Source organism: Stegostoma tigrinum, chromosome 4 (genome assembly GCF_030684315.1).
Source record: "Stegostoma tigrinum isolate sSteTig4 chromosome 4, sSteTig4.hap1, whole genome shotgun sequence".
Classification (NCBI taxonomy): Eukaryota; Metazoa; Chordata; class Chondrichthyes; order Orectolobiformes; family Stegostomatidae; genus Stegostoma; species Stegostoma tigrinum.
In genome coordinates, this window is record NC_081357.1 from 8,487,636 (window position 1) to 8,514,224 (window position 26,589).

General features: G+C 44.5%; 1 protein-coding gene across 15 annotated transcripts in view; it reads left to right on the top strand.

Moving 5' to 3' along the window:
* The window catches only part of disp1 (dispatched homolog 1 (Drosophila)), a 306,264-nt gene that overhangs the window by 173,913 nt on the left and 105,762 nt on the right, over positions 1-26,589 (top strand). Inside the window, exon 1 of one of the 15 annotated variants that reach the window (XM_059645143.1) lies at positions 13,989-14,037. The exons of 13 other annotated variants lie outside the window; for them this stretch is intronic. The gene's annotated coding sequence lies outside the window, so the exon portion shown is untranslated. Of the gene's footprint in view, positions 1-13,988; positions 14,038-14,073; positions 14,213-26,589 lie in introns of those variants that run through there. One more of the 15 variants, XM_059645144.1, reaches the window with a different exon arrangement.

Genomic DNA, 26,589 nt, shown 5'->3' on the forward strand with positions numbered 1-26,589 from the left:
ATTATAAGAAGGATGTGGAAGCTTTGGAAAGGGTGCAGAGGAGATTTACTAGGATGTTGCCTGGTATGGAGGGAAGGTCTTACGAGGAAAGGCTGAGGGACTTGAGGCTGTTTTCATTAGAGAGGAGAAAGGTTGAGAGGTGACTTAATTGAAACATATAAAATAATCAGAGGGTTAGATAGGGTGGATAGGGAGAGCCTTTTTCCTAGGATGGTGACGGCAAGCACGAGGGGGCATAGCTTTAAACTGAGGGGTGAAAGATATAGGACAGATGTCAGAGGTAGTTTCTTTACTTAGAGAGTAGTAAGGGAATGGAACGCTTTGCCTGCAACGGTAGTAGATTTGCCAACTTTCGGTACATTTAAGTCGTCATTGGATAAGCATATGGACGTACATGGAATAGTGTATGTTAGATGGGCTTCAGATCGGTATGACAGGTTGGCACAACATCAAGGGTCGAAGGGCCTGTACTGTGCTGTAATGTTCTATGTTCTATAGCTATTTTATAATGTTACAACTGAGAGTGGAATAAATTCCAATGTGGTCTCATGCCTCATCCCATTTCTACAGCAGCTGGGACTGTAAAATTTACGGACTTTCTGACTCACTCAGTAATTCAAAGTTGCAGACTATGGTTTAACTTGTCCATGTTCTTAATTTTTTTTTACAGTGGCTGACTTTCTTACAGCTTTGAAAGTTCACTCAATCTCAGTCCCCTCTTCTGATACTGATATTGCTTAATGGTCATCACTAATTAAATTGAAAGCGCTTCTAGCAAAGGTAGAGATCACATGATTCTAACCGGATTAAATTCTAACAGGACTAGATAGGGTAAACACAGGAAGGATGTTCCCAGGGAGTCCAGAACTAGTGGTCACAGTCTATGGATGCATGGCAAACCAATTAGGACTGAAATGAGGAGAAATGAGTCTTCACTAAGAGAGAGTTGTGTGTCTGTGCACAGAAAGCATTTGAGGCCAAAGCATTAAATGTTTTCAAGAAGGAGTTAGATATAGTTCTTTTGAGCTAAAGGGATCAAAGGGCATGCAGGTGACAGCAGGAACAAGTTACAGGGTTGGATGATCAATCATGATCATATGTGGGGAGCATGGGGGCCAGATGACCTACACCTGCTCCTGTTTTTGTTGTTTTCAGACCCGAATAAAGCAAGCCTGCTCACTATATGTTAATCAGCATGTCATTTGATCAAACCATGTCAGTCCAGGCAGCCTTGAGGACGAGTTCATTAAATTTATCTGCGATAGTTTTCTTGAACAGTATGTAATGGAACCGACAAGGAAGCAAGCTATCCTAGATCTGTTCCCATGCAATGAGACAGGAATAATTAATGATCTTATTGTTAGGGATCCTCTTGGAAGGAGCGAACACAGTATGGTTGAATTTACAATACAGATGGAAAGTGAGAAGATCCTGTGCTTAAACAAAGGAGACTAAAATAGGTTGTGGGAGGAGTCGCATAAAATAGCCTGGAAACAATGACCTACGGTAGGACAATTGAGCAACAATGGAGGATTTTCAAAGCAATTTTTCAAAGCTAAAGTATATACCAGTGAAACGGAAGGACTGTAGGAAAAGGGGTAATCATTCATGGGTCACCAAGGAAATCAGGGAGACTATCAAATTGAAAGATAAGTGGGAAACAAGAAGATTGGGAAAACTTTAAAACAGAAAGCCACAAAAAGGCTATAAAGAAAAGTAAGATAGATTATGAGACTAAACTAGCTCAGAATATGAAGACAGGTAGTAAAAGCTTCTATAAATATATAAAATGAAAAAGAGTGGCTAAGGTAAACATTGGTCCTTTAGAGGATGAGAAGTGGGATTTAATAATGGGAAATGAGGAAATAGCCGAGGCATTGAACAGGTATTTTGTGTTAGTCTTCACAGTGGAGGAGACAAGTAACATGCCAGTAATTGAGGACAAAGAGACTAAGGCAGATGAGGACTTACACACGATCATTATCATGAAAGAGGTAGTGTTGGGCAAGCCATTGGAGCTAAAAGTAGACAAGTCTCCTGACCCTGATGGAATGCATCCCAGGGTAATAAAAGAGATGGCGAGAATAACAGCAAATGCAACCGCGGTAATTTACCAAAATTTTGTGGACACCAGGGTGGTTCCAGCAGATTGGAAAACAGCAAATATGACACCCCTGTTTAAAAAGGAGGTAAACAAAAGATGGAGAATTATAGGCCAGTTAGCTTAACTTATGTAGTGGGGGAAATAATTAAATCTATCATCAAGGAAGAAATAGTTCAACGTCTAGATAGAAATTGACCCACTGGGCAGATGCAGCATGGGTTCATGAAAGGCAGGTCATTGCTTGACTAAGAGATAACATGGTATAGAGCTGGATGAACACAGCAGGCCAAGCAGCATCAGAGGGGCAGGAAAGCTGATGTTTTGGGCCTAGACCCTTCTTCCAGTATCTGCAGATCCAACTGTCATTGCTTGACTAATTGATTTTTATTGATTTTTTTTATTGTCACATGTACCAAAGTACAGTGAAAAACTTTGTTTACGAGCTGTACAGCCAGATCATACCAAGCAAAGAATGTACAGACCAAAAAGACTGAGAGGCGTACAAGTTACATTGCAGGTTGCATTTTTTGAGGCTAGAGTCCATTCAACAGTCTGAGAATAGCCAGAAAGAAGCTGTTCCTGAACCTCCTTGTGCATGTGTTCAGGCTCTGTATCTTCTGCCTGATAGAAGAGGTTGTAGATTTTCTGGAATTCTACAAAGACATTACAAGCTCATTGGACAACAGGGACCCAGTAGATGTGGTGTATCTGGATTTCCAAAAGTAATTTGCCAAGGTGCTTTACAAAAAAGACTGCTACATAAGATTAACGTGCATGGTGTTACAGGAATTTACTAGCATGGATCAAGGATTGGTTAACTAACAGGAAGTAAAGAGTGGGGATAGATGAGTGCTTTTATGCTTGGCAAACAGTGACTAGTGGTGTGCCTCAGGGATCGGTGATAGGACTGCAATTGTTTGTGATTTACATAAATGGTTTAGACTTGGGGACCAGGTGCAGTGTGTCAAAGTTTGTGGATGACACAAAATGAGTGGTAGAGCAAAGTGTGCAGTGGGATACGGATAGCTTAAGTGAATGGGCAACGGTCTTGCAGATGGAGTACAATGTTAAGAAATGTGAAGTCGTCCATTTTGGTAGGAATAACTGTGAAACGGATTATTATTTAAATGGTGAAATATTGCAGCATGTTGTTGGGTGTCCTTGTGCATGAATCACAAAAAAGTTAGTTTGCAGGTACAACAGGTAATTAAGGAGGCAAATGGAATTTTGTCCTCCATTGCTAGAGGAATTGAGTTTAAAAGCAGGGAGTTTATTTTGCAGCTGTATCAGGTGCTGGTGAGGCCACACCAGGAGTACTGCATGTGGTTTTGGTCTCCCTCCTTGGGAAAGGATGTACTGGCACTGGAGGGGGTGCAGAGGAGATTCACTAGGTTGTTCCAGGGTTGAGAGGGTTGGCTTATGAGGAGAGGCTGAATAAACTGGGATTATATTCATTGGAAATTCGAAGAATAAGGAGAATTTTATTGAAATATATAATATTGTGAAGGGAATAGACAAGAGAGAAGCAGAGAGGTTGTTTCTACTGGTGGGTGAAACTAGAACAAGACAGCATAGCCTCAAAATTAGGGGAACCAGATTTAAGACTTCTTCACCCAAAGGGTTGTGAATCTGTGGAATTCCCTGCCCAGTTAAGCAGTTGAAGCTTCCTTATTGAATGTTTTTAAAAGCTAAGATAATTTTTTGAATAGTAAAGGAATTAAGGGTTACGGCGAGGGGGTGGGGAATTGAGGCCACAAAAAGATCAACCATGATTTTATTGAATGGCTGAGCAGGCTGGAAGGGCCAGATGGCCTACTCCTTCTGGTTCTTATGTAAATACATTTCTCCAAACACATTAATTTTGACCTGATTTGCATTTGAAAAATTCATCTGATGTCCATCAGACTCTGTTTTTTGTTTCATCATGATGGTTATGGTATTTCTATGCTGTTTTCTTTAACCAAGAATTAACATTCTCATCTTGATTGGTAAGTAGCACAAATTCAATTTATTTGTAGATTTCAAACAGAGTTTCTTAGCAGAGAGACTGACAAGTTATTTTGACAAAACAGTTTCCTTAGTCTGGTATCATGCCTCCTCGCTCCTAGACATATTCTGCTGAAGCAGTCCTTGACTCATTAGTATATTCAGCTCTTAAAACAGAAGCTCAACAATCTCCCACATCATCCAAGGAGCCCAGGCCTTGGTCTTCCTACAATTTGGCCTTTGCTGGAATTTATTTAACTTACAAATGATGCATCTCTTTGTTAGACCTCACTCACTGTTCCATTGCAGTTCTTCCTGTCAGTCTTAGGATCATTTTACCTGACTAGATGCATTCTAATCACATTGAAAGTAGCCCTCTTCCAGTCTATGCATTACACTTCATGTAATTCATTATTTTTCTGTCCGTTACCAACCTGAACTTTATATGATGGTCACCTTTACAAAATGTTCCTCCATAGGCACTTGATCTATTATTCAAATCAATATTTGATTAATAAAATGCCCCTCTATCCTTAAGCTCATCTGTGATTTCCCTTCAGATTTGTTTCCCTATTGGTCTCCTACTATTTGGAAGCCTATAGTTTACCCCGAGTAGTGTGAGGCCCTTGTGATTCTCAACTCTAACCAAATGGATTTTTACCTTGTCGCTTCAAAAATCCTCTCTTCTCAAAGCAACAGTATTGTCCCTAATCTGTCCCGTCATCCCACTTCCCTTTTATTTCCTTTTCTGAACACTTTCTGGACCGAATATTCAAGCATCCAGTTCTGACCATTTTAGGCCATGTTTCTTTAATTGCCACTACATCATATTCGCGCAGCAGTCTTAATGTTTATAGCTCACCAGATTTCTTCCCCACGTGGTATGTTGACATATCTGCATAATTTAAAAAATTTTTAAAAATGCAGCAATAGTGATGCATTTGCTGTTCTCAGTATGGTGTTCATTAAAAGTATCTGCCACATCCAGTGACTGAAGATTTGTTTGGTGTCAGCTGTTTTAAAATTGATAGGCTGTCCAGCCTGTACAGGTTAGTGCCCAGTTGGCATGTCATTGATCCATTATGCAGTTTGCCAAATATTTCAACGGACCTCAGGTTATAACCTTTTGTTTCTTATGTTCAAACTATTGAAATCTAATAATTTACCAATTAAATGCAACAATACAGGTCAACATATTTTTGAAAGCCCTTGCTCACAAATATTATCATCTAGCTGGTTTGAGCTCTGGATAATATGTGATTTCCTCCTGCTCCCCGAATGATTAAAATGACTGTTGGCATAGTTAAACACTCTTTACCCAGGAAAAAAAAATACAATTCCGATTCATTGGTCACTGTCACTTTGTCAAAAGTATTTTGAATGCTGATGTTTGTCTTATTTTCAGGAATAGCATGTATTTGCATGCAGTTGACTTCACTTATTCATTAGAGTTGCGAGGGTTGAGGGGAGATGATAAATTCTTGATCTCAGAAGGAATCAAGGGCTAGGGGGAGAGTGCAGGGAAGTGGAGTTGAAATGCCCATCAGCCATGATTAAATGGCAGAGTGGACTCGATGGGCCGAATGGCCTTACTTCCAATCCTATGTTTTATGGTCTTATTATTTACTGTATGTCTGTCATGAGACCCACTTCTGATCCGAGGAAATAAAGCCGTTAGATAAAGTAATTTGTAGCATTTCAGGTTACTCTAAAGGTCACCTTGATGCTAAACCTGGATTTTCTGTAATTTCTACACTGGCAAAGAAAGACGAGGCATGGAAATATTTTATTTTTCAACAGCATTGTTTCTGGGTAGTTTGATCTTTTCGTACTGATCTGAAAAGGCTGACTTGAACAAGTGAAGTTTCTGCATTGTTCCTACTCGCACAAGATTGTTGAAACACATTCCTGTTCCCTTGAAATGTACATGGACATTCTGCGTAGTGTTGAGCTGTACGTCAACAGGAAAGTACTCCACTAGCAGGTGTCAATCCTAACACACAGGAAGAAGACTGTGGATGCTAGTCATTTCATCCCCATGATATGGTACCGGGTTGGACTGGGGTGGACAAAGTTAGAAGTCACATGACACCAGCTGGTGAAGGAGCAGCTCTCTGAAAGCTTGTGAACAGACATAATGGGAACTGCAGATGCTGGAGAATCCAAGATAACAAAGTGCGAAGCTGGATGAACACAACAGGCCCAGCAGCATCTTAGGTGCACAAAAGCTGACATTTCGGGCCTAGACCCTTCATCAGAGAGACCTCTCAAGCAGAATCAGTACGTGGCTAGTTCTGCTGCTGTATTTTCTGTGAAAATCTGTGCTTTCTGCCTTACGCTATCATTTTCTGATCTAACCTTGTTGAGAGATGTTTCTGAGTCCCTTCACTCTGTAATTGGATATGACTGGTGAGTTGCATTCACCAAAGTGACTTGAAGTTCCGGTATTCAATGAGTTAATACAGAAAGATAGAGAAGAAATAACTTTTCTTGCCAAGAATTCAGAAGCACCGGGGTCAGATTACATACACTGTGTCCAAATTCTGCTGAACTGCACACTTTCCAGCTTCTGATGTGTTAAGATCTATTTTCACATGAAAGTGGGAACTTGACTTCTTTGTGAATGCATACTTTGTGAACAATATTTCACTTTAGCTCCATCATTTGGGCACTGTAGCGCTTTAAGAAAGAGTCATTTTAACCTCTCAGAAAGCTGTTGTCTGCTGGCTCACAGCCTCCACAGTGTCTACAGGACATGATGAATGCTGACTTGCTATTTTACTATGAATGTCATCTGTGTCAAGTCAAATGCTGACCACTCTGATGAAGCATAACAGCATATGGCCGGCTCAAGCCATTAACCTCAGGCCAATGGAACGTGTCAGGGGTGGCACAGTGATAATGTCACTCGGCTAGTGATCCAGGGGCATGGGCTAACATTCTGGGAGCGCGCCTTCAAATCCCAGCACAGTGGGTGGAGAAATTTAAATTCAATTAATTGAAAACTAATCTCAGTAATGATAACTGTTAGAAAAATTCCTCTGGCTCACGAACATTCTGACCTCCATGTGACAGGAGATACACAACAATGTGGTTCATTGTTAACTTCCCTCTGAAATGGCCTAGCAAGCCATTGGGTTTGAGGGCAATTAGAGGCAGATAAAATGCTCCTGTGCCGTGAGAAAAATCTAAACAATCAACAATAGGAGCAGGAGTAGACCATTCGAGCTGCCAAGCCCAATGCACCACTCAACTTGATCAAGGCTTTGGGGGGTGTGTGGTGAGGCGAGGGCCTAGTGGTACTATCTCTGGACTGCCAATCCAGAGACACACGCAAAGTTCTGGGGACCTGGGTTCTTATGCTGTTTTGAATTTAAATAAATTCTGGAATTAAGAATCTAATGTTGTCCATGAATCCATTGTCAGTTGTTGGAAAAAGTCATCTGGTTCACAAATGTCCTTTAGGGAAGGAAACCACCATCCTTACTGGTCTGGCCTACATGTGACTCCAGACCCACAGCAGTGTGGTTGACTCTGAACTGCCGCCTGAGCAATTAGGGATGGACAATAAATGCTGCCTGGCCAGTGATGGTCTCATCCAGTAAATTAATTAATATAAAAGGTTTATCTTCCACTTCAACCCCATCTTCTTGCACCAAACCCATATCCCTTGATGTCTTTAATATCTAAGAATCTATCGATCTCTGTTTTGAATTTGCTTAGTGACTAAGCCTCCACAGCAGGGTCAGAGATAATGGGAACTGCAGATGCTGGAGAATTCCAAGATAAAATGTGAGGCTGGATGAACACAGCAGGCCAAGCAGCATCTCAGGAGCACAAAAGCTGACGTTTCGGGCCTAGACCCTTCATCAGAGAGGGGGATGGGGAGAGGGAACTGGAATAAATAGGGAGAGAGGGCAGGCGGACCGAAGATGGAAAGTAAAGAAGATAGGTGGAGAGAGTATAGGTGGGGAGGTAGGGAGGGGATAGGTCAGTCCAGGGAAGAAGGACAGGTCAAGGAGGTGGGATGAGGTTAGTAGGTAGATGGGGGTGCGGCTTGGGGTGGGAGGAAGGGATGGGTGAGAGGAAGAACCGGTTAGGGAGGCAGAGACAGGTTGGACTGGTTTTGGGATGCAGTGGGTGGGGGGGGGAAGAGCTGGGCTGGTTGTGTGGTGCAGTGGGGGGAGGGGACGAACTGGGCTGGTTTAGGGATGCAGTAGGGGAAGCTGAGATTTTGAAACTGGTGAAGTCCACATTGATACCATTAGGCTGCAGGGTTCCCAGGCGGAATATGAGTTGCTGTTCCTGCAACCTTCGGGTGGCATCATTGTGGCAGTGCAGGAGGCCCATGATGGACATGTCATCTAGAGAATGGGAGGGGGAGTGGAAATGGTTTGCGACTGGGAGGTGCAGTTGTTTGTTGCGAACTGAGCGGAGGTGTTCTGCAAAGCGGTCTCCAAGCCTCCGCTTGGTTTCCCCAATGTAGAGGAAGCCACACCGGGTACAGTGGATGCAGTATACCACATTGGCAGATGTGCAGGTGAACCTCTGCTTAATGTGGAATGTCATCTTGGGGCCTGGGATAGGGGTGAGGGAGGAGGTGTGGGGGCAAGTGTAGCATTTCCTGCGGTTGCAGGGGAAGGTGCCGGGTGTGGTGGGGTTGGAGGGCAGTGTGGAGCGAACAAGGGAGTCACGGTGAGAGTGGTCTCTCCGGAAAGCAGACAGGGGTGGGGATGGAAAAATGTCTTGGGTGGTGGGGTCGGATTGTAAATGGCGGAAGTGTCGGAGGATGATGCGTTGTATCCGGAGGTTGGTAGGGTGGTGTGTGAGAACGAGGGGGATCCTCTGTGGGCGGTTGTGGCGGGGGCGGGGTGTGAGGGATGTGTAGCGGGAAATACGGGAGACGCGGTCAAGGGCGTTCTCGATCACTGTGGGGGGAAAGTTGCGGTCCTTGAAGAACTTGGACATCTGGGATGTGCGGGAATGGAATGTCTTATCGTGGGAGCAGATGCGGCGGAGGCGGAGGAATTGGGAATAGGGGATGGAATTTTTGCAGAAGGGTGGGTGGGAGGAGGTGTATTCTAGGTAGCTGTGGGAGTCGGTGGGCTTGAAATGGACATCAGTTACAAGCTGGTTGCCTGAGATGGAGACTGAGAGGTCCAGGAAGGTGAGGGATGTGCTGGAGATGGCCCAGGTGAACTGAAGGTTGGGGTGGAAGGTGTTGGTAAAGTGGATGAACTGTTCGAGCTCCTCTGGGGAGCAAGAGGCGGCGCCGATACAGTCATCAATGTACCGGAGGAAGAGGTGTGGTTTAGGGCCTGTGTAGGTGCGGAAGAGGGACTGTTCCACGTAACCTACAAAGAGGCAGGCATAGCTGGGGCCCGTGCGGGTGCCCATGGCCACCCCCTTAGCCTGTAGGAAGTGGGAGGAGTCAAAAGAGAAGTTGTTGAGGGTGAGGACGAGTTCAGCTAGGCGGATGAGAGTGTCGGTGGAGGGGGACTGGTCGGGCCTGTGGGACAGGAAGAAGCGGAGTGCCTTGAGGCCATCTCCATGCGGAATGCAGGTGTATAGGCACTGGACGTCCATGGTGAATATGAGGTGTTGGGGGCCAGGGAATTGGAAGTCCTGGAGGAGGTGGAGGGCGTGGGTGGTGTCACGGACGTAGGTGGGGAGTTCCTGGACCAAAGGGGAGAAAATGGAGTCCAGATAGGTGGAGATGAGTTCGGTGGGGCAGGAGCAGGCTGAGACGATGGGTCGACCAGGGCAGGCAGGTCATCTCATTTTTCACTACTTCAATTTTTATCTCACTTGATGGGACAGTGACAACATTGCAGAAAAATAAAATTTGGTACAACAGTAAAAGTGAATAAATCAATAATCTAAGTAGGTAATTAATATAAGTAGCTCTCCTGATTTTAATGGCCAATCAGTAAAATGGTTGCTTGTCTTTTCAGTTTTAGAAGCAGAGCTGGGAAGGGTAATAGAATAGGCCCTGGTCACCGCTGAAGGAATTGAAGACCTTGGCCAAGCTTAGGAGCTGGGTTTAACTAGTACTGACCTTAGTTTGCCTCTGGGGCTGAACACTCCAATCTGGCCTCGGCGGAATTCATACAAATGTAGGAGTCAGATAGGAGGAGGTATAGGCCATTCAACCCCATACGTTAGTGGTATCCCTCTTTCTCTCCCTCCTTCTACATGCTTTCCCTGCATGTAATAGGTGGAGGAAATGGATAGTGAGGAAAAGGTATGAGGAGGAATGTGGCTCTTTAACTGGTTTAATACTGCTTCTGTCCATGAGCTCAATGATTAGCATTACAATAATGGCAGGCAGCAGGTACTCACTGGGAGTTACAAAATTCAAATGTGGCCATCCCCAGGCATTTCTGTGTTATAACAAAATAGAGCTGGTTGTCATCTGTGTGCTTCTGCAATGTATTGTAAGCATATAGATGTGATATTGGAGACAGCCAAAGGTAGCTCCTAGCCGGACAGTGGAAGTAATAATACCCATGTGGAAGAGAAGCCATTGTGAGTTTCTGACTATGATTTGATAACAGGGACTTTTTGAAGAAGAGAGGGGTGTTTGAAATAACAATGTGCAGAGCTGGATGAACACAGCAGGCCAAGCAGCATCAGAGGAGCAGGAAGGCTGACATTTCGGGCCTAGACCCTTCTTCAGAAATGGGGAGGGGAAGTGGTTCTGAAATAAATAGGGAGGGGGGAGGTGGATAAAAGATGGATAACGGAGAAGATAGGTGGAGAGGAGACAGGCCAAAGAGCTGGGGATAAAGCTAGTAAAAGTGAGTGTAGGTGGGGAGGTAGGGAGGGGATGAGTCAGTCCGGGGAGGACAGACAGGTCAAGGGGGCGGGATGAGGTTAGATTAGATTAGATTCCCTACAGTGTGGAAGCAGGCCCTTTGGCCCAACAAGTCCACACTGCCCCTTGAAGCATCCCACCCAGACCCACCCCCCCTATAACCCACACACCCCTGAATACTACAGGCAATTTAGCATGGCCAATCCACCTAACCTGCACATCTTTGGACTGTGGGAGGAAACCGGAGCACCCGGAGGAAACCCATGCAGACACGGGGAGAATGTGCAAACTCCACACAGACAGTCGCCTGAGGCAGGAATCGAATCTGGGTTCCTGGCGCTGTGAGGCTGCAGTGCTAACCACTGAGCCACCGTTCCGCCCCAATAGTAGGTAGGAGATGGGGGGTGGGGCTTGAGGTGGAAGGAGGGGATAGGTGAGAGGAAGAACAGGTTAGAGAGGTGGGTCAAGTTGGGCTGGTTTTGGGATGCATAGGGGGAGGGGAGATTTTGAAGCTTGTGAAGTCCACATTGATACCATTGGGCTGCAGGGTTCCCAAGCGGAATATGAGTTGCTGTTCCTGCAACTTACGGGTGGCATCATTATGGCATTGCAGGAGGCCCATGATGGACATGTTGTCTGAGGAATAGGAGGGGGAGCTGAAATGGTTCGCAACTGGGAGGTGCAGTTGTTTAGTGCAAATTGAGCGGAGGTGTTCTGCAAAGCGGTGCCCAAGCCTCCGCTTGGTTTCCCCAATGTAGAGGAGGCCACACTGTGTACAGCTGATGCAGTATACCACATTAATAGATGTGCAGGTGAACATCTGCTTGATGTGGAAAGTCTTCTTGGTGCTTGGGATGGGGGTGAGGGGGGAGGTGTGGGGGCAAGTGTAGCACTACCTTGCAGGGAAAAGTGCCGGGTGTGGTGGGGCTGGAGGGAAGCGTGAGATAGGATAGCAACTTTCTAGCAAGTGGCATCAAGGCTTAAAGAGTGGATTGAAAGAGGAGAAGTCTAACACCTGAAGGGAGAGACTAACATGGGGACTGGAAGAAAAGCTGGCCAGTGGGGAGTTTAGGGGGAACAAGAATAGAGCGAATGGGTCCCAAGGACAAGATAATTTCCAGGAAGGAATGGGGAGAGATGGCAGAAAAACTACAGCTGATGCGTTTAGAGGTAGAGAGTGTTAAAGGAAGTTTGGCCACGTGGACTAGTGGAAGGAAGGGACGTGACTGGCAGCTGTTGCTTTGGTAACAAAGAGTTCCACCACTTTTCCTCCTGGCACAAGGAGTTGGGGATAGAGAGATTAAAAAGGCGTGTACTGCAGTGGAGGGAAGAAGACAATGGTTATTTTGGCAATCCAGGATGAACCAGGAATAGTTAATAATCTGGGCAGAACCACGCTGGAAAACCCACCCCTGCCCTCCTTTCCTGCTGTTTCCTTCATACTCTGCACCCCTCCCTCGCACCCCGGCACCCCTCCCTCACTCTCTGCACCCCTCCCTCGCACCCCTCCCTCACTCTCTGCACCCTTCCGTCGCACACCGCACCCTTCCCTCGCTCTCTGCACCCTTCCCACGCACACCGCACCCCTCCCTCACTCTCTGCACCCCTCCCTCACTCTCTGCACCCTTCCCTCGCACACCGCACCCCTCCCTCACTCTCTGCACCCTTCCGTCGCACACCGCACCCCTCCCTCACTCTCTGCACCCTTCCCTCGCACACCGCACCCCTCCCTCACTCTCTGCACCCCTCCCTCGCACACCGCACCCCTCCCTCACTCTCTGCACCCCTCCCTCACTCTCTGCACCCCTCCCTCGCACACCGCACCCCCTCCCTCACTCTCTGCACCCCCTCCCTCACTCTCTGCACCCCTCCCTCACTCTCTGCACCCTTCCCTCGCACACCGCACCCCTCCCTCACTCTCTGCACCCTTCCGTCGCATACCGCACCCCTCCCTCACTCTCTGCACCCCTCCCTCGCACACCGCACCCCTCCCTCACTCTCTGCACCCTTCCCTCGCACACCGCACCCCTCCCTCACTCTCTGCACCCTTCCCTCGCACACCGCACCCTTCCCTCACTCTCTGCAACCTTCCCTCACTCTCTGCACCCCTCCCTCACTCTCTGCACCCCTCCCTCGCACACCGCACCCCTCCCTCGCACACCGCACCCCTCCCTCGCACACCGCACCCCTCCCTCACTCTCTGCACCCCTCCCTCACTCTCTGCACCCCTCCCTCGCACACCGCACCCCTCCCTCACTCTCTGCACCCCCTCCTTCACTCTCTGCACCCCTCCCTCACTCTCTGCACCCCTCCCTCACTCTGTGCACCCTTCCCTCGCACACCGCACCCCTCCCTCACTCTCTGCACCCCTCCCTCGCACACCGCACCCCTCCATCACTCTCTGCACCCCTCCCTCGCACACCGCACCCCTCCCTCACTCTCTGCACCCCTCCCTCGCACACCGCACCCCTCCATCACTCTCTGCACCCCTCCCTCGCACACCGCACCCCTCCATCACTCTCTGCACCCCTCCCTCGCACACCGCACCCCTCCCTCACTCTCTGCACCCCTCCCTCGCACACCGCACCCCTCCATCACTCTCTGCACCCCTCCCTCGCACACCGCACCCCTCCCTCACTCTCTGCACCCCTCCCTCACTCTCTGCACCCCTCCCTCGCACACCGCACCCCTCCCTCACTCTCTGCACCCTTTCCTTACTCTCCGCATCCCTGCCTCACTCCCCGCACCCCTCCTCTTATTCTCTTCATCCCATTTACCCATCTTACCCCTCTGCGCCTTCCTGTTTCCTCTCTCCCCCCCCCCCCCCCCCCCGCCCCCGGTCACTTTCCTCTTATTCTTGAACGAGCTGCTCCCCCTCACCTTTGTTCTTCCTCTGCTCTCTGTGTCCCCCACTTCCACAGCTGTGAGCCTCATTCCAGATAGATGACACATGAGGGCAGCTGTCCATATTAAACTCAACATTTGTGAGTTTTAAGCTGCAGATATATTCAGCTGTCATTTACAGGAGGAGTGGCTTCGCGCTACAAGTAACAGCCCCGTACGTAACTTGTCCTGCCCGAAGTGCTGAATGCACGCCCGTCATTGAAACTTTACTCCCTTGTGTTACTAGGTCAGCACCACTAATGTTAATGTGCTGTACATTCCTGATGTTTAATCGTTCTGCACTCTTACAATGTTGCGTTCAGCACGGGGCTGTACGGAGCTCCCGTCAGTTGAGTGTGAGCGGAAGTATTTGCTGAATCTATTTTAGGAGGAGGAGGAGGAGGTAAAATTTGGAGATTGCTGTAAGTGGTGTACAAAATGTAGTAACTGGCTGTTCTTAGTATTTGTATTTGATAAATAATGCAGTGCCTAAACTAGAAACTAGAAAATGTTTACAAGCTGTATGAGCAATGAGGAAAGTCATTCTACAGCTGGGGATAGTATCTCTCCCAGTGGAACTGGCAGTAAAAAATATTGGAAAAGATGTCTGTTTTAGGGGACATATTTCCTAGGATTATTCAGCAATAATTTTTTGTCCTATTTGCCAAATATTTTTTGCCCTTAGAAAAGTTGTTGATGTATCGTTTGTATTCTCAGTATTGCTTGTGTAATAGTTTTTACTGTTTCTCATGTGTTAGACTGGTAAACTTCTCAATTTGGGCTGAACGTGCTTGTGTGAGATGCTGGAAAATAAAGCAGCAGAATGTAACTTGCCCACATTTGAGAAGCAAGTCACTAAACATTGTAGCAAATGTACTTCTGAGTTAATGGCTTATTTTTTTTAAAGAATTGATGAAACTCTCTATAATTAGCTAGGATTCTGTAAGTGTTTTCCTAAAAAACATCAAAGGTGGATAACCACTGGCACTGGTATAGTTTCCACTTAGTTGTGTCACTTTTTCGGTAAATATGTTTATTATTTTCTCAGCAGCCATGAGTAAACTTGGTCAATAAATCAGTCCCAGAATAACTGCCCAAGGTTTCAGTGGACCCGTTAAATTCCAAGGTTGGAACACAGCAGGGAAGCTGGCAGGATTCCTGTTAGTTCAGGGGAATGTTTGGCAGGGGTGGGGAGAGGCGGTGTGTGGTGTGGAGATGTCTTTATTAAATATAAACTTTGGGTTATGAAGTGCTATACATGTGTGATGAGCCTGTTTGCCTTTCTCCTGACTTGCCTGAATTTGTTTTTACTGCACTTTTCATTCTCCAGTGCTTTCTGCACTGACATTTTGGACCTTCTCAACATGATACCTCTCTGAATGTCAGTCCCTCCCAATAACAATCTGTCTGTGTGGTGCACTCCTCCACCAATTCTTTTTCCTTCTTGGCTCACTCTTCATCTGCACACAGACTGAAGTACTCTTGTACTTTGCTTATTTTTTACTCTGTGTGTTACCGTGCCCCATTTGATTTTTTTTTGAGTGTCCGTCCTATTTGTGTACATGCATAATGTATCTTTTTAACTTGTATTCGTGTGGAGCATTATGGCAATAGAACTGGTGGTGTCTTGGAACTGGACACCAGCAATACTCCTCAAGATGCAACAGATGGGAATCTTGTAATCAACTGGGACCTTGAGGCAAGAATTTCTGAGTGAGATAGCAGCTCCAGGTGGCCAAAATCAGCTGTGAATTCCAATAGGAAATAGTGCAAATTCCTGAATTGTGTGGGTGGGAAATGAAGCAATAGGAGTGAAATGGACTCACCAGCTCACTTGTGGTCTGCACTGGACCTAAGTTGTTTTGGTGAGTGAGAATCCAGGCACACTGCACTGCCATTTATTTGCTCCTTCTTTCTCTGAGCTATGGTATTTGTTACATTCCTCTGTACCCCTTACATCTTCCCCTCTCCCTGATTCTCCTCCCTCTCCTTCCCTTCCCCACATGTCTCTATTTCTGCCTCTGCACATCTCTCTATTCCATCCCCGAATTCTTCCATACCTGGTCCTTAACAAGTTGAAAAAATGGCAGCTATAACCATATGTCCCAGTTTGTGTGAGATGAGAGATTCTGCTTACACGAATCAGAAAACAGGCAATATCCAAGATACGCTGTTAATGTGTTGTCTTGAGAAACTAAAATACAACATTCATTTAAATATGCTCTGAGTAGTTACTGTTAATATTTCTAAACTTTTTAAAAAGTTCCATTGTTCGTACTGTTTATAAAAAAAACTTTCCTGCTGAAATTACATTGCAAGTTTTAACAAAATCTGAACTGTTAAGCTGTAAAAGACTGGAAATTCAAGTTCTCTCTGGGATTGTCTGGCTTTGATGAAGAAATATTGCCCTGATACTATAATTTCACAGATCACCATCTAATAAGGAAGCGGGGCGGGTGTTCGGACAGAGGCAGAAATGACTCCAACTGTGATTGCCTCAAATAAATCACTGTTAGCTGTTGTATTGGGATGTGGTTAAGTCCATTATAGAATTGTACAGCACAGGAGACCATTCTGATCAGCCTCTCACCCTGCTATTCCTTCAAGGTCCTAATTTGTTTTGCCTTCAAGTATTTATCCAATTCTCTTCTGAAGGTTATTGTTGAATCTGCTTCCATCACTTCTGCAGCATTAATCCCTTCCAGATCACAATACTTCACAGTTTAAAAATAAATTAATTTTCTCCAGCTCTTTTACTCATCTGCTTCAATCTGTGTAATTGGGGAACAACTTACATGAGGCCCAGACATCATCTTCAAAGCGTGATACCCAGAAACGAAGACCGTACTCCAGCTCAGGCCTGTCAAGTTTTGCTGTAAGGGTCTATTATGTTCCTTGTTTTTAAACATTTATGGTAATAATAATGAAACTCGCTTCGTTCACTGACTTAAGATAATAAAATGTGAGGCTGGACGAACACAGCAGGCCAAGCAGCATCTCAGGAGCACAAAAGCTGACGTTTCGGGCCTAGACCCTTCATCAGAGAGGGGGATGGGGGGAGGGAACTGGAATAAATAGGGAGAGGGGGAGGCGGACCGAAGATGGAGAGTAAAGAAGATAGGTGGAGAGAGTGTAGGTGGGGAGGTGGGGAGGGGATAGGTCAGTCCAGGGAAGACGGACAGGTCAAGGAGGTGGGATGAGGTTAGTAGGTAGCGGGGGGTGCGGCTTGGGGGGGAGGAAGGGATGGGTGAGAGGAAGAACCGGTTAGGGAGGCAGAGACAGGTTGGACTGGTTTTGGGATGCAGTGGGTGGGGGGGAAGAGCTGGGCTGGTTGTGTGGTGCAGTGGGGGGAGGGGACGAACTGGGCTGGTTGAGGGATGCAGTAGGGGAAGGGGAGATTTTGAAACTGGTGAAGTCCACATTGATACCATATGGCTGCAGGGTTCCCAGGCGGAATATGAGTTGCTGTATCTGCAACCTTCGGGTGGCATCATTGTGGCAGTGCAGGAGGCCCATGATGGACATGTCATCAAGAGAATGGGAGGGGGAGTGGAAATGGTTTGCGACTGGGTGGTGCAGTTGTTGCAAACCTCGTTCACTGACTTTACTGAAGCAGCTTCGGAAGTCCACAGAATAGACTGAACAGAAGAAGAATGTAGAATTGTAATTCTGTGCTTCTCCAGGGAATGCACTATTAAGGCAACTTGAGATTTTAAACAATGGAATATTAATCGAATTCACAAGACCTTTTTGTTTTAATCTGTTTGTCACCCCAAATGAAGTGTAATTTAATTTTTCAAAATGTACTAACTTCACAATTAGCTTTAAATTCTCTAATTGGCCGCAAGAAGCTAATTTTGTATTTGCAAAATGTCAAATTTTCCAGAAATGACAAAATTCCATATACTTTGAAACTAGTTGCTAAGTTGTGCAGGACTTGAGTATTGCCAAAAAAAGAGACGTCGAACATAGATCAATACAGCAGAGGAACAGGCCCTTTGACCCCCTGTGTCTGCACCGATCATGATGCCATTCTTAACTAATCCCATCTACCTACACACGGTCCCTGTCTGTACATGTGTCTATGTAAATGTCTCTTAAACATCGCTATTATATCTGTTTCTGCAACCCGCCCTAGCAGCACTTTCTAGGCACCTACCATTTACCGTGTTTTAGAAGGAAATTTGCCTCACACATCTCCTTTAAACCTTCCCTCTCTCTTCTTAAAACTTTGCTTCCTAGTATTTGTAATTTCCATCCTGGCTCAATGACAAAAACCCCAACCGTCCAACCTGTCCATACGCCTCATAATTTTAAACCCAGCAAAGTTTGTTTTAACCAGCACTCTTGATAAACCAGCAAGAATTATGTACTTCAAATATCACGAAATTCACTGTGTTATTCTGTCAAATTATTATGGATATTTAATTTATTTACCTCAGTGTAAATATACTTGTCCAATTGAATGCCCTCATGAAAGATCAACAGTTGATCTAATTTCTTCTCAAACAGCACAATCTACCGTGATGCCCGAGTAATCAGTTGAGGATGCAAGTGAGTTGGCTCTCTGCCAGTTACTTTTATTTAGAAATATAACTTTGCCTTATTTCAGTGATTTATGCTGTAAATAAAGTATAAAGTGACATGTATATCCCCTGCATTCCGTTTCAGTTACTTAGTGTGTGTTTTTACATTGATCACATGGAGCTTCTGATTATCTGGAATATTTGATCAAACAGCACACTCCTGGTCTCGAAGGTGCCAGTTAATAAAAACTTTGCTGTGCTTCTATCAGGTTGCCCCTCGGCTTTTGATGCTTTGGCGAAAACAATCCTTGTTTGTCCAACCTCTCCTTTTATAGCTAATACACTTCAATCAAAGCAACATTCTGGTAAACCACTTTTACACTCTCTTCAAAGCCTCCACATCCTTTCTATAATGTGGTGATCATAACTGGTCACAATATTCCGCATGACGTGACTAAAATTTCATACAGCTGCAACATCATTTGCTCACATTTTTATTCCATGCCCTTACAGATAAAGGCAAGCATGCTGTCTGCTTTCTTTCATACCTTATCCACTTATATTGCCACTTTCAGGGAGGTATAGACCTGCATCCCAAGATCCCTCTGTATATCAATGCTGTTAAGGGTCTTACCATTTACAATATATTTTCCTCTTGCATTTGACCTCTCAAAATGCATTGCCCCCATATGCCATATCTCTGCCCTACTTTCCAAGTCATTTATACCCTGCTGTATTCTTTTATAACTTTTCTCACAATCCACAGCTGCAACAATTTCCATGCCTCCTACAAGCTTATTAATCAGACCACCTAATTTTCATCCAATTTATTTATATATATTACAACAAACAGCACTGATGCTTGTGGAAAACTACCAATCACAGACCTCCACAATTACTGTCTGTCTTCAATGACAAAGTGAATTCTATATCAATCTTACCAACTCACTGTGGATCCTATATAACTTAATCTTCTGGACCACCTACCATGAATGAATTTGTTCAGTGCTTTAGTTAGTCCATGTGGACAATGTCGACTGCTGTACCCTCATCAATCATCTTTGTCAATTTGTCAAAAAAAGTCAGATTTGGGAGACAAGACCCCCCCCCCCCCTCACTGCACAAAGCCATGCTGACTATCCCTAATAAGCCCATTCTTTTGCAAATATGATTAAATTCTGTCTCTAAGGATCTTGTCCAATAATTTCTGTACCATTGATGTAAGGCTCACTGGCCAATAATTTTCTGGATTATTCCCAAAGCTGTTCTCAAATGAAGGAACAACATTGGCTATTCTCTGGATTTCTGGTGCCTTGCATGCAGCTAAAGAGGATACAAAGATCTCCATCAGGGACTCAGAAATTCCCTCCTTGCCTCCTTCAGTATTCTGGGATAGAACCCATCAAGCCCTGGGAACTATTTACGTTAATATTTTGCAAGACACCCAACACCCCCTCCTCTTTAACATCAACATGAGCTAGAGCATCCACCTACCCCTCCCGAATGCTGCCATCCGTCATGTTCTTCTTGCTGAATACTGATGTGAGGTCCTCATTAAAGACCTCCCCAATTTCTCTGGCTCCAATTATTAATTCCCTCTTTTTGTCCTTGAATGGACCTACCATTTCTCTAATATGTGTATAAAATGCCTCGGGGATCTCCTTAATCCCAATTGCTAAGAAAATTCCATGGTCTTTTGAAGACCTCCCCCTTCATTTTTTTGTTTAAGCTGTTTCCTGATTCCTTTACATCAGGCAAGTCTTTGAGAAATGTATTTCTGAATCTTTTTGTCTTGCATTCAGAAGGACAAATGCAAGAATGCTACCTTTCAAACAATCACAATAATGTCTGCTCCAGGAGAAAAGAGGGCTGATGCTTGGCTAGGTGATTCCGCTTGGCTGGGATACTACCATGCAGAAAGTAATAGGGAACCATAGGATCTCCTTGAGATCCCAGGGAATTTCTAGTCACCTACTTGCAGACATTACTGCTGTTGCACGCTTTGAGAGAATCTCAGAATTGAAGCAGTACGGAAGGAGACCATTCAGCTTGTCATGTCTGTGTCAGCTTTCTGACCAAATTGGTCCCAGTTCCATAATCTGCCTCATTCAGATAATCCATTCCCTGTTCAATGCCTTCAATGAACCTGCCTTTACCACACACACAGGCAGCTTATTCCACATTGTAACCACTTGTGTGAAAAAGACTGTTCCTTCTGTCTCCATTGCTTCTCTTGCCAGTTTCCTAAAACTTATTCTTGATTCTTCCACCAATGGGAACTGTTTCTCTCTAACTGCATTGCCCAGAACCTTGTGATTTTGAAACCCTTCATCAAATCAAATCTCAGCCTTTTTTCCATGGAAAATAGTTCCAACTTTTAAATTATCTACATGTCTGACATTCCTCATCCCTGGCACCATAGAGCCATACAGCACGGAAACCCGGACCCTGCAGTCCAACTCATCCATGCCAAGCAGGGCTCCTAGAATGGACTAGTGCCCTTTGGCTACTTTAGGTCCATATCCCTCTAAACCTTTCCTATCCATGTACCTGTCCAAATGTCTTTTAAATGTTGTAACTTTACCTGCATCTATCACCTTGTCTGGCAGTTGATTCCAGATACAAACCACCATCTGTGTGAAAAAGTTGCCCATCGGGTCCCTTTTAAATATTTTCCCTCTGAATTTAAACCTATGCCCTTTAGTTTTGAACTCCCTTAGAGTTGCGAAAGGAATTGGCTATTCACCATTTTTATGTTCCTCAGTTTTTTTAAATACCCTCTATAAGGTCACCTCTCAACCTCCTATACTCCACAGAAAGAGGTCCCATCCTATACGGCCTCTCTTTATAACAGAAACCCTCCAGTCCCAGTAACATAGCTGCAAATCCTTTTTGTACCCTTTCTAATTTAATAATATGCTTCCTATAGCGAGATGGTTAGAACTGTATGCAGTACTCCAAAAGAGACCTCACCATTGCCCTGTACAGCTGCAACATGATGTCCTAACTCCTATACTCAATGTTCTGACCAATGAAAGCAAGAGTGCCAAATGCCTCCTTCACCACTCTGTCTACCTGTGACACCACTTTAAAGGAAGCATGTCCAAAAAACCTTGGGTCTTTCTGTTCAACACTCTAGTGCCCTACCATTAACTGTGTAAGTCCTATCCTTGTTTGCCTTAACAAAATGTAACACCTTGTATTTCTTTAAATTAAACTCCATCTGCTGCCCATCCCATTAGCCTGGTTGATCAAAATCCCATTCTACTCTGAGATAACCTCCTTCACTGTTCATTCTAGTGGTGTTCCCATGTGGGTCCAATGCCTGCCTTTCCATATGTTAGAGGTTGGAAGGTGCTTTTTGAGGGAGCCTTGGCAAGTTGATGCAGTAGTTAAGTGACACTGCAGCAATTATGCAGAGTGACTACTAATGCATTGCCATTTAAGTGGGGCTGTCCTATCCTGAAAGATTTTGAGCTTGTTAAGTGCTGTTAGAACCATACTCATATGACGGCTCCAGTCTTTTGGTATAACTGAATTCCTTCATCCCTGCTACGCCAATCTTATGAATCTTTTTCTGTAGCCTGTCTAATGCTTTCACAGTTTTTTTAAAGTGCAGCACTGGACATACTGTTTTATGCAAGTTTAGCATAATATACTTACTTTCTCTCCCCCGTACTAAGGCCTAGAATGCTGGATGCTTTATTAACTGATCTCACCTCTCCCATCATCTTCAATAACTTGTACATATGTGCACTCTGGTCACTCAGGTCACTTCCTGAATTGAACCCTATATTATAACTTAGCTATCCCTGCTTTTTCTCCAAAAGTGAATCAGCTCACATGCTCTGCATTATATTTCAGCTGCTCCTTGTACACCCATTCCATCAACTTATCTGTGTCATTTTGAAGCTTTTTGTTGTGCTTCTTGCAGTTCACAGTGCTTCCAGGTTTATTCTCACCTGCATGATTTGAAACTATATTGTACACACCAAGGTCTAGGTCAGGAAGCAAGAGTCCCAGCATGACCCCGGAGAAACACACTGCAATCCTTTCTCCAGTCCGAGAAAAATCCCTTTACCACTACCCTGTCTCCCATCACTGAGCCAGTTTCACATCTTGTTGCAACTGTTTCATGAGCTGTAGCTTTGCTCACTATCACGTGGCACTGTATCACTTGCCTTTTGGAACTCTACATACATCATGTCAGCAGAATATCCTTTATGAACTCTCTCATCCAAAATACTTGCAAAAAATTTGTCATAATTTGTTTAAAAAGTTGTCTTTAAACAATCCACGTTGGCTTTCCTTCATTAATGCAACATTTCCTATTTAATGATATATTTTGTTCTGAATTATTGTTTCTCGTGACTTCTCACCACTGTCAAGCTGGCTGGGCTAGAATTGCCGGACTTACCTGTTGAAAGTGGTGTAATGTTTGCAATATTCCAGTTCTGCCTCTGAGTATAAGGAGCATTAGAAATGATTGACAGTGCCTCTTCAATTTCAATTCTTGCTTCCTTCAATATCAATGGATACATAACAATCACAGCGGTTGCATCATCAAATTAAAATACAGACAGTTAATCCAACAATTGCAGCTTATTAGTTCTAAACCTTTCAAATATCATCCTCTTGGCACTACATCAGTGGGGAAAAAACCCAACAAACTACGAACCTTGGGTCTCCTAGTCAACTTTAATGCAGCCTGGGGAATTTCATTGGTTTGCAACTGATCATGAAGTTTTGGTCTGTGTTTCAGTTAATAAAGCCAAGGTTTATTTGGCTCAAAGAATGGTGTAGGTGGAACGGCTTTCAGCTCAGAGCGCCAGTGCTGGGGTAAAGGGAGTGTTTTGGTGAATGGATTTAATTTGAACCGTGCTGGGAACAGTGACCGGTGAATCAAATAGCTAGGGCTGTAGAGGGAGCTTTACACTAATTAGAAGGGGACAGGATTTGGGAGAGGGTCATAGAATTACAGAGCAGCTTTTCTGATGACAATGTCCACAGTGGAACTGAAAGGGATAGAGTATGCAAAATAGAAGAACAGCAGTAAGGAGGGTCAAAAGGGGATATAATGGTAAAAAGGCAACTTTAATACTGTTTCCTTGAATGCACAGTATATTTGGAATAAAATAGATTAATCAACCGCACAAATACAGTACGATGGGTATGGTCTTGTAACCATTTCAGAGACATGGTTACAAGGAGACCAAAGTTGGGAATTAAATATTCAGGGATTTATGACTTTCTGAAAAGACAGACAGGAGAGAAAGGATGGTGGAGTAGCATTGTTGCCACAGGATGGAATAAGTATGACAGCAAGAAATTATTTCGGATCAGAAGATGTTTTGGGATGTCTGGCCAGCGTGGACGAGTCGGAATGAAGGTCTGTTACCAGGTGCTGTGACTCTAAGTAAATGTAGTGGGCCCACAATAATTTACAATATATATTAATGTCTTGAATGAAGACATTCCATTACCATCAGGAAATTTGCTGATGACACAAAAAAAGGTTGGAAGGCAATTGGTGAGGTTGACACATACAGCCTGCAGAGGGATATAGACAGGTTAAGCTAGTGGCAAAAATTTGGTGGCTGAAATATAATTTGGAGAAATGTGAGGTTCTGCACTTTGACAGGAATAAAGGACTGAATATTATTCAAATGGGAAAAGAACAGAATGTTACAGAACAGAAGCTTTTGGGAGTCTTTGTCCATGAATCTCAAAAAGCTAACATCAAAGCTCAGTGGGAAATAAGGAATGCAGTTTTTTTAATATTCATCCACAGGTTGAGGGCATCGCTCATTCAGCCAGCATTTATGGCCCATCCTAGAGAGCAGCTAAGAGTCAACATATTGCTGTGGGTCTGGAGTCACAAGGCCATTACCTAGTAGAATGTTGGCCTTTATTTCGAAGGGAATGGAATATAAAAGTAAAGAGGTTTCTCTAAAACAACACAAGGCGCTAGTTGGAATACTGTGAACAGTTTTAGTTCCCTTGTCTAAAGAAAGATATACTGGCAATGGCGGCAGTCCAGAGTAGGTTCACTAGACTGATACCCCTATTATCCCAGGTATGGAGGGACAGTTTTATGTGAAGAGGTTGAGTAGATTGGACCTGTACTCATATAGTTGGGATAGTTGTAGATAGGTTTCCCTTTGTGAGAGAGTCTAGAACCAGAGGGCATGAGCTCAGAATAAGGGGCTGCATATTTAAGACAGAGATGAGGAGGAACAATTTCTCTGAGGGTAGTGAAGCTATGCCATTCTTTAGACTTGATGCTGTGTTGCTAAGTATATTCAAGGCTGAGAGAGGTTTTTAATCAGTAAGGGAATCAAGGGTTATAGACCTAAGACAGGAAAGGGGGATTGAGGATTATCAGATCAGCCATGATCTCATTGAATGCTGGGGCAGACTTGATGGGCTGAATAACATACTTCTACTCCTACATCTTATGGTATTAAGCATCCCACGTGTTTTTTCACAATCTTTCTGAACTTGTATTGCATCATTGAAACAATTGTGGACCTCTACCCCTGCAAAATAATATCATTAATACACGTCTGTCTCTTTATCCTTCATATAAAAATATATCATCTTGCTGTGCTATGCTTTAAGTTTCATCTGTCGTGTGTTTGTCCATTTCACCAGACTGTATCCTCCTGTTTACTGTTCTCCTTCCTGCTTCTTATAATTATAATCTCATGTCAGTTACAAATTCCCCAATTATCCTGGGTATCGGAGATCGTATAATCTAATGCACATCAATAAATAGGAATGCTTTGTACCTGGGATAAGACCTGCAAATTATTTATGATCTGTTTTAGACTAGCAACATTTTTAAAATTAGATGAAATTTGAAATCCTAGGTAATTGCAAAGCCACAGATTTGACAGCTTTTTGTGGTTGCTACCAAAAGACCAATCCAACCAAGACAGATCATGAATTCTTTCAGTAGTCCAACCAAATGTCATTGATCCAAAATGATACCTAAAAGAAACACCTATAAAATTGTGGTTTTCCTTGCACTCCTATAGAAATTGCCCCTCATTTGGAGATCTGGCCTTTACTCCTTTCAGGAGCAGCTCTAACTCAGCATATGTGTCTTCCTCTTTCATCTTCCTGAACGTTGGTTCCAGGCAACAGACAGCCACTAAAAATGCCCCAGTGACTGCCTGCTGCTCAATCTTTTCTCCTGAGACTGTATCCCACTCTGTTGGCCTGGCACTGAGCAGCCAACTCCTCTCCACAGGTTCCTCTGAGCCAAAGACTCATAGCTTCACTTATCTATCACTATCCACAAGGCTCCCAACTATTTCTGAAAAGTCAGCTCCAGCTAGAACTGAACTGGCAACCACCTGCTGCCTGTTCGACTCTGGACTAACCTGTCACGTGGGCTCAATCTGTGGCCTTTCTCAGATCTCATGGCCGCGTTTTATATGCTGCACACTGACTTGTCAGCAACTTCTTGCACCATCTCCCAGCCGTCAACAGCAGCTAGAATTGAGCAGATGCTGCCCTTCTGCTTTGGCCAGAATGTGCCAGAAGTTGGAATCTGTGGCTCCAAACCGAAAACACTAAAAGAAAACCCCACTAACATAGATTCTGTCACTAGTGGCCCTAAATGAATACCTGGGGAACATTGTCTTGGCACAAGTCAGCAATATGATGGGATGCCCCCCACTTGCTAGCAGATGAGTGCAACTTCAGCAGCACTTAAGGAGCTCAGTACTTAGAAACATAGAACATAGAACTGTACAGCACAGGAACAGGCCCTTCTGCCCATGATGTTGTGCTGAACATGACGCCTAATGAAACGAATCCCTTCTGCCTGCCCTTGGTCCAAATTCCTTCATTCCTTGCATATTCATGTGCTTATCTAAAAGTCCCTTAAATGCCCTATAGTATCTCCCTCCACCATCACCCCTGGCAGTATGTTCCAGACTCTTACCATCATCAGTGTAAAAACACTTGCCCCTCAAGTCTCCTTTGAACATTTCCCCTCTCACTTAAATACATGAACCCTCATATTAGACGTTGCAATTCTGTGGAAAACATTCTGACTGTCAACCCTATCAAGTCTCCCTTCAGCTTGCATGCTCGAGAAAACAACCAGAGTTTTTCTAGCCTGTACTTATGACTCAAACCCTCTAATCCAGGCAGCATCCTGGTAAAGCTCTTCTGCACCCTCTCCAAAGCCTCCACATCCTTCCTGTAATATGGCGACCAGAATTGAACATAAAACTCTAAATGTGGCCTGACCAAAGACT